Source organism: Prunus mume, linkage group LG3 (genome assembly GCF_029339155.1).
Source record: "Prunus mume cultivar Tortuosa linkage group LG3, ASM2933915v1, whole genome shotgun sequence".
Classification (NCBI taxonomy): Eukaryota; Viridiplantae; Streptophyta; class Magnoliopsida; order Rosales; family Rosaceae; genus Prunus; species Prunus mume.
In genome coordinates this window covers 18,059,796-18,068,257 of record NC_142700.1, presented here as the reverse complement: position 1 = coordinate 18,068,257, position 8,462 = coordinate 18,059,796, and positions in this window count along the sequence as shown.

Below are 8,462 nucleotides of genomic sequence, written 5' to 3'. Positions count from 1 at the left end.
GACAAGAAGTTGCCGTTTATTGCCGTTGGAATAGATTTGTTGCATTGGGAGTGGAATTTTGGTTCATGCATGTTATTGTTGGAATAGATTTGTTGAAAACGAGCTTTGCAATTTTGATTTATGTCATGCATGTTGACAATGTTGATTGTTGGAATAAATAGCCGTTGAAAACGACTTTGGAATTTCGAAATTTTTTTGTTCATGTCATGCATGTTGACTATGTTGATTGTTGGAATTTGGACTGTTGGAATAGAGCTGTTGAAAACAGCTTTGCAATTTGGGTTCATGCATGCGGGCCAGCATGCAAATGAACAGCCAACTTTTTGGCAAGTTGATCATGTACAGTAGCAAGCAAGTGGGAAATGTGGGCTGCAGCCTTTTTATGTAGTGGGTCCCACTCGGTTTCAAGGGCTTCAACCAAATTCACACATTTGAGTACTATTCCAGTTGGGCTTTAAGTTTTTGAGTCCCAAATTTGCACAATTGGGGATGCATTTTTAAACAAAATTTGTATAAATAGTTGAGCCCCATTTAGAGCCCCCATTGAGGATGGCCTTACGGCATGAATTCAACAAAGAAAAAGTAATTGTTACGGCATGAAAAGTTTCCAAAGGCCTAAGATGGATAATTGAAGTTGTTTGAATTGCAATTTGCATTCCTGTTGTCAGATAGGTGTAGGGCCCACTGTTAGATAGCTGTGTCTTTCATTCAGGTATTGAAAATTGATGTGAAGCATACGTCTATTCAGTTAATTGGAAAACTTTGCACTAAGTCTTTGATATTTGGTTGTGTTTCTATGCTCATTTAATTTCTACGTGTTAATTTTGATAGTCAAGTTGTCCAATTTTGATAGTACATTACCAACAAGTTAGTGGACACCGCTTTGTCCGACTTTGACTTTATATTAAGGCAGTTGACTTTAACTTTATATAAAGGCATTTGCAGTTTTGTATTTATTCTGAGAATTGTGCATCCTAACAATGAAAATAAGAATTTAGTCCTTTAGTCCAACCTGTGAATGAACTTTCGGAGAGAAAATTCATAAACCAAAAAAAGAAGGTACCAACTTTTCTTTGTAGGAAATGATGGAACAACTTTAACGTTATGACTTGCACATAAAATGTTTATCACTTTAGCATGTGCAAGAGTTTTTATTTTTTATTTTTTATTTTTTTTATCCACAATGTGCAAGATGTTTTGTGCCGTTTCCCACGGGGCATCAACTATCATATTAACATGCTAGAGCTTCTAGTGCCTTTCATTCATTAGCGACCAAATTCCTAAACATGCCCTTCTCCCTGAGTTATGTGAATATCAATAAAACACACAAAAGATTATAATACTAACTTTGAAGAAGCATGCGTGGAAAAAGAAACACTACTCTCAGGAAACAATGGATGTACTGGAAATGCATTCTTATATTTGCCTCTTTATATCCAATTCAACAATTTTCTTTTACAAAAACCAATTAAAAGATTAAACCAAATATTTAAAATCAGAAATTAAAAATTGAGAACCTCATCACTTTTATGCATTTAGAGGTTCAGTTATTCTGGATAGCCAGTGTTGGTTCGTATTATTTCTTGAAGTTTGGCTAGCTTAAAAATGGTCCGGATTAGGGAGGAGAAGCAAGAGGCAACAGGTCGTTGGTTCCTGAACCGACCGGTCGCATAAATCCTTCGAGCAACCGTCGCAAGTGCTAGAGCGAGTTCAAGTCTCTACAAAGAAGCGACCGGTCGCCGCATGTTTTCCAGTTCGGCGTGTTTTGGAGTTTTTTGTAGTCTCTTTGGGCTATGTTAAGTCTTCTATTCCTACTAGGTTTGTACTTAAGTCTAATGAACTATAAATATGCACTTTAGGGCTAGCTTTTCATAAAGTGCGAAAACTAAGGCATCATATTGGGTTTGAGCTCAGGGTGAGAGAAAAGATAGCTATGGTTTGATAGAGAGCAAAGGGGGTTCTTCATTGTAACCAAAGATGTTGTTTCTTACTAGTGAATTTCTCGAGGATCACCAAAGAGCAAGTGGGCACAAAGTCGAACCTCTATAAAATCTTATGTTCTATGGGTGCATGTTTAATCTTTGGTTCGTACGTGTGATTTATCTTTGCATGACTCATGTGTGGTAGTTGCATAGTCCATCAACGACAAGCGCTCTTATAACTTTAAGAGCGGCAGTGTGTTGATGATGACAGGCGATAATGAGGGAGGAGAAAGCTCCCAAATGATGACACCACAAGTGGCGAGTGTGAAGGTCGAGTTGAAGCCATTCACCAACAATGAGAACTTCATGTTTTGACAACGAAGGATGAGGCACGTCCTTAAGCAGCAAGGTCTCAGCATAGTCTTAGCAAACAAGGAATAGAAGCTAAAAACAATGACGTATGTTGAGTGGGAAGACCTAGACGAGCTTGCTAGAGGATCCATCGAACAATATCTTAGTGAAGAAAGTGTTGTGTAATGCGATGGAAGATGCAGTGAAGCTTACATGGCAGAAACTTGAGGAGATGTTTGCGTCAATATATTTGTCAAACAAGCTCTTCTTGAAGGAGAAGCTTCACTCTTTAAAGATGGAGAAAGGCGCAAACATGATGGAGCATCTTAGCGCCTTTAATAGGTGTATTGTAAACTTTCGGAGGTTGGATGACGTTTATAAGTTGGAAGACAAGGCCGTGATGTTGTTGACATCTGTCTACACAGCGCCTATGTTCGATAAGGAAACTCTGAAGTATGAAAAGGTGATGCAAGACATGTTGACGCATCGTACGATAGTTCAACAAATTGGAGATGTCTCTCAAGGTGATGGCCTTGTAGCAAAGTTTGGAGAGAGAGGTCGATCAAGTAAGCGCGAAGGCAAGAAGAGTAATAAGGGAAGATCAAAATCCATGGTGAAAGACAGTTGTTTTGAATATGGGTCAAAATATCATTGGAATAGGAATTGTCCTACATAGAAAAAGAAGAGAAAACAAAAGGAAGAAGCGGGTCGCGGAGGATAGCGACAATGAGCTTTTATTTACTGATATATAGCATTGTTAATACTGATGCACATGCTATTTCATCCAGGGTTTCTACTTCTGACTGGATTTTGGATTTCAGGTACTCATATTATATGTGTTCAAACAAATCTTGGTTTGACACGTATGAGGTGGATAATGGCGGTGAAATTCTGATGGAGGGCCGCTCGGTATGTAGAGTTGAAGCCACATGTACTATCAATGTGAAGATGCATGACGACATGGTTAGGACATTGAGTATGGTTAAGTACATACCAAAGTTGAAGAAGAATATGGTCTCCCTCGATACTTTTAACAAGAATGGCTATTCTTACAATGCCATGGAAGGGAAACTCATAGTCTCAAAGGGTTCACTTGTGATTATGAAGGGATAGATTACCTAACTGCTTGTATCAACTATATGGTGCAATGGTGACTAGTGAAGCAAATATATCTACCAACAAGGTACTTAGAGGATGAGACTCAACTTTGGCATTTGAGGCTAGGGCATATGAGTGAGTGAGCCATGCAAGAGTTGCACAAACGGAAGCTTATGAATGGAGTGCACAGTTGCAAACTTGAGCCATGCAATATTGTCTTATAGGGAAGCTGTCGAAGGTCACATTCGAGTAGCAAGATAAAGAGAATAGTAGCACGAGAGTGCTTGATTATATCCACTCGGATGTGTAGTGACCCATGCCGATCAAGTCATTGGGTATAGCTCACTACTACGCTACGTTCTTGGATGATTTTTCTAGGAAGGTATGGGTCATTTAAATGAAGGAGAAATCCGAGATCTACACCAAATTCAAGGAGTAGAAGGTGGAAATATAAAACCTTACAGGAAGAAAGATCAAGATCCTAAAGAGTGACAATGGAGGAGAATATAAAGATAGCAAATTTCTTGAGTTTTGGAAGAGCGAGAGTGTCAAGAAGAATCTTAACGTGAAGAAGACGCCCAAACAAAATGGAGATATGGAAGGATGAATGAACTCTCATGGAGCATGAGAGTGCATGATTCATGTCGGCTTGCCAAGATTTTAGGCGAAGGTGGTTAACCAGCGCTTTGTATTTGGTTAACTGGTCGCCATCGAAGTATCTTGATTTCAATTATGTAGAAGAGGTATGGTCTAATAAATCCATTGAGTATACTAATATATAAGTATTTGGATACAATGTCTATGCTTTCATACCTAGTGATTAGAGAACCAAATTGAAACCTAAGTCTCTTGGGTGCATATTCCTCAGCTTTAAGAGTAGGGTGAAGGGTTACAAACTATGGGATCCAGTGAATTGGAAGAAAATGAGAAGACCATGCCTATGATCAATGTCAAGAAACTGAAGGCAATGAAGGATGTTGTTAGAGTAAAGACAACTGTTACAATTCCATCATGGAGGGTGTTTAGGGGTTACTTCACAAGTGCAGTCGATTGAAAATGTTCATAAGGTGGTGAAGTCTGACACTAAGGTGGAGGAAGTTGGGCAACAACAATAAACTCAAGAAGAAGAAGAAAAAGAAGAAGAAGAGGCTTAGAATTAGGTGGACCCGCCATCATTAGCTAGATCTATGCCCAAGAGAACCATGAAAGCACATCAATGATTTGGATGGGAGACGGATGCAATTCACTATGCTTTAAACATGAGTGAATGGATCCAACCATCTTCCAAGAAGTAGTTGAGAGTTTTGAGTGGGAAAGTTATATAGGTGCTACAATGGATGAGATGGAATCTCTACACTAGAACTTTTTTTAGGAGTTGGTTCATAAACCTAAAGATCGAAATGTGATAGGCTGAAAGTGGATGTTTAGGTAAAGGTAGGGATACATGAAAAAGAGCCAGCTAGATTCGGAGCGCTTCTAGTGGCCAATGGGAACTTACAAAAGGAAAGAGTTGATTATGATGAGATATTCTCCCCGGTTGTGAAGCATACTTCTATACGGTTGTTACTCTCCATAGTCACACAATGAGATATAGAGGTGGAGCAAGTGGATGTGAAGACATCGTTCCTTCATGGAGACTTCGAGGAAAACATCTACATAAGTCAACCTCAAGGGTTCATTGAAGCGAGTAAGGGAAATTTGGTTTGTAGGTTGAATAAATTTTTGTATAGGCTCAAGCAATCTCCAAGGCAATGGTACAAGCACTTTGACACCTATTTGCTGCAGATTTGGTCTAGAAGATGTGAATCGGATTTTTGTATATAGTCTCATGTGTTCAAGGATGGGAAGATTATCTTGTTGCACTCTATGTGGATAATATACTAATCACGGGTTAAGACATGTCAAAGGTCCAAGAATTGAAGACTTTGCTTAGGAAGGAGTTCGACATGAAGGATCTTGGTGGCTGCACAGGCGATCCTATAATAGAGATAAAATGACCAGAGATAAGAGCAAGTTGTGGCTGTCATAAGGCAAGTACATATCTAAGGTACTTGAGGAATTCAACATGTTGGATTGCAAGCCCGTGACTACTCCTTTGGTGAAGCATTTTAGATTAAGTGCTCAAGAATGTCCTTCTAGTGACAAGGAGAAGGATGAGATGAGTAAAGTTCTATATACAAGCGCGGTAGGGTGTCTCGTGTATGCAATGGTTTGCACACACACTGACTTAGCTTAAGCGAATAGTGTGGTCTCAAAACACATTGCGAATCTAGGCAAACAACATTGGAATGCGGTGAAGTGGATTCTCCGTTATTTAAAGGGTAGTAAGAAGTTTGGGATCTTGTTTGAAAGACAACAACGAAAGGCATGTGTGTCAGGTTAGGTGGATTCCAATTATACGGGGGACTTAGGCAGAGGAGATCTACTGCGGGGTATGTTTTCACTTGTGGTGGAGGACTGGTTAGTTGGAGGGCAATACTACAATCGATTTGAGCCTTGTCTACTATCGAAGTGGAGTATATGGCGCTAACGAAGGCTTCTAAGGAAGCAATATGGCTGCGAAGATTGACACATGAGTTCGGGTGATAGTTCAAGACTTGGTGGTGATTCAAAGTGATAGTTAAAGTGCTATATGCTCAATCAAGAATCAAGTGTTTCATGGAAGGTCTAACCATATTACGGTACCACCGGATAAGGGATTGCGTGAATGATGGGGATATTGCAATAAAGAAGGTTCATACATACGAAAATGCTTTAGATTGCTTAACCAAGCCAATCAGAGTTAAGAAGTTCGGACATTGTTTGAGCTTTCTCAATCTTGTTGCATGTTAAATAGAGGTGGATCATTTGGGAATTATGTAATAACCTGATCTTAACTTAATATTTAATTATTAAATTATTCAAGTAAAAGACGATTTTACCGTGAGAATACATTAGTGGGTTAAAAGTTGACTTTTTGATCGGGAAAGAATACATTCGTAGACATGCGTACGCCCAATTCGAGTTGAAGGAGAAATGTCTAAGCGAAAGGCGTAATGGAATTTTCAAATTTGTCTTTGTACAAAGCGATGCCGCTTCTGATCTGGTTGTTTTAAAGATTTTTTTCTCCTTCTTCCCTTGGCGACGGCCTCCCCTCCCCCTTTGTTGTTCATCGGCCGATTTTTGGTCGCCACCACCACCTCCGACCACCAAGCGCGGCGGGGTTGGTACCAAAGAACCGACACATCGCCTTTTCCTACCCACCTCGATTGCCGCCATCACATTGTATTTTGCGAAAAATAAGAAAAAGTCATTGGTTTTACCCATAACTTCATGAGGTTCGTTCGAGACTATTTCGTACCCGTTTCCGCCGATCTAGGTATGCTTTTCTATCCTCTCAAGGTGTTCTTGCTGTTGGTTTTGGTATTTAGGAGAAATTTCTGAGTTTTGGAGGGTATTTAAGCGATAATAGTTTGGCCGATTTCGGCAATTTCCGTGGACTTTTTGGGGTAGTTCCAAGAACAAAAGTTGCTCCACTTTAGGTGCTGATCATGTAGGTATAAGTTTTGCCCAACGATTTGGAGATTTTCCGATCGTTGGATTAACACTGGACACGCGTCTGCAGCGCATGTGGCTGCGTGTAGAGCCACTTTTTGGCGGTCCTCTTGGTCTAAATTGATCCTCATGTTATCACGAGCGATAGTGTGGTGGTTCATTTTGGTTATCGTTTATTTATTGATCGGATATAGCCTTGCTCGATATCGGGTTTGATATGTTCGAGCGTTGGATCGATTTGATTTTTAAATATGTTGATCTAGGCACTTCTGGGATATTATAGGAACCCGTGGATCGAGAATCGGAGTCTCGGATACTCCGGTTCAATAATTTAAAGTAGACGATGACTATCCGATCGTGCAATTGTGAGCCATCCAACCGTTCGATGTGGACCAAACTTGCAGGGTAGGTTTAGAAAAGTGTGTGGATATAGGAACTCCCGGATCGAGAATTAGAGATCGTGGGCCTCGCGAGCCCCGTTGATCCAATTTTGTAAGTTTGACCCTCGGTTGACCGTGAGTCTTCCGAGATGGTATTGCCCTTCAAGTAGTGCTAGTGCAACCATGTAAACGAGTCCTGACAGAAAGTTGAGTTATTCTGATCATGTTAGGATTAGAGGATTGTTTTATAGTACCTTATAGAAATTCTTGGATATTATATTGATAATTGAAGTTATGTTATTTTCTTTAAAGGTTATTACTTTTCATTAATTGAAATTATTATGATTGTAAATAAAGTATAGGGATTGGGTAGTATTGGGTTATGTACGAAAGTATATTGTTTTAATGGTCGGATACAATATTTTATAGAATTTATGTGAAAACATGTATAAATTTCAAGGTAATTGAGAACTGATTTCTTGAAAGTTAAGAAGAGAATTTAAGTATGGTTTGTGAAATAAAATGAATTTCAAGATAAGTTTTAGAATATGGTTTTGAAACCCACCACAGAAGTACCCCAAGTTGCCTTGAAATAGTTTGGTTATTTTTTTATGCCACAAGTTCGGGGCGCAGAACCATGTGGTGCGAGGATTGCGACTGGGGTGACTTGTCTCGAAGGCTTGCGAGAGTGTGGCTCAGTTAACTTTGTGTTTTGAGGCTGCGAGGATGGAGTGTGGTTACTCTGAATTGTGGAATAATGTTTGAATGTGATTATTCTGCTGGAATTGTGATTAATATTGGGAATTGAAGGATCGAGGAATGAGGGTACGCCTAGGTGGAGAGTATTTGGGTTTTAAGATGTTTAACTAATATTGATGATTTTATCTTGATATTTTTGGAGTAAAGGTTTAAACCTATTTTATGATTTTGAGGCCATGATTGAAGGTTTCCAAATTTTAAGGATTTTATGCATATTATACTTATTCTCTTAAGGGATGAGTCTGATTTTATATATGGAAAGCAAAAGCATGTTTTATTCAAACCGTTGACAGTGATGTTAAGATTTCTTGTGAACACAAGTTATTTTAGTAACTTTCTCATTTTCATACATATCGATGTTGTTTATGCGTATATATGATGGGGTGGAGGATTATTCTTAAATGAAATCTTTGATACT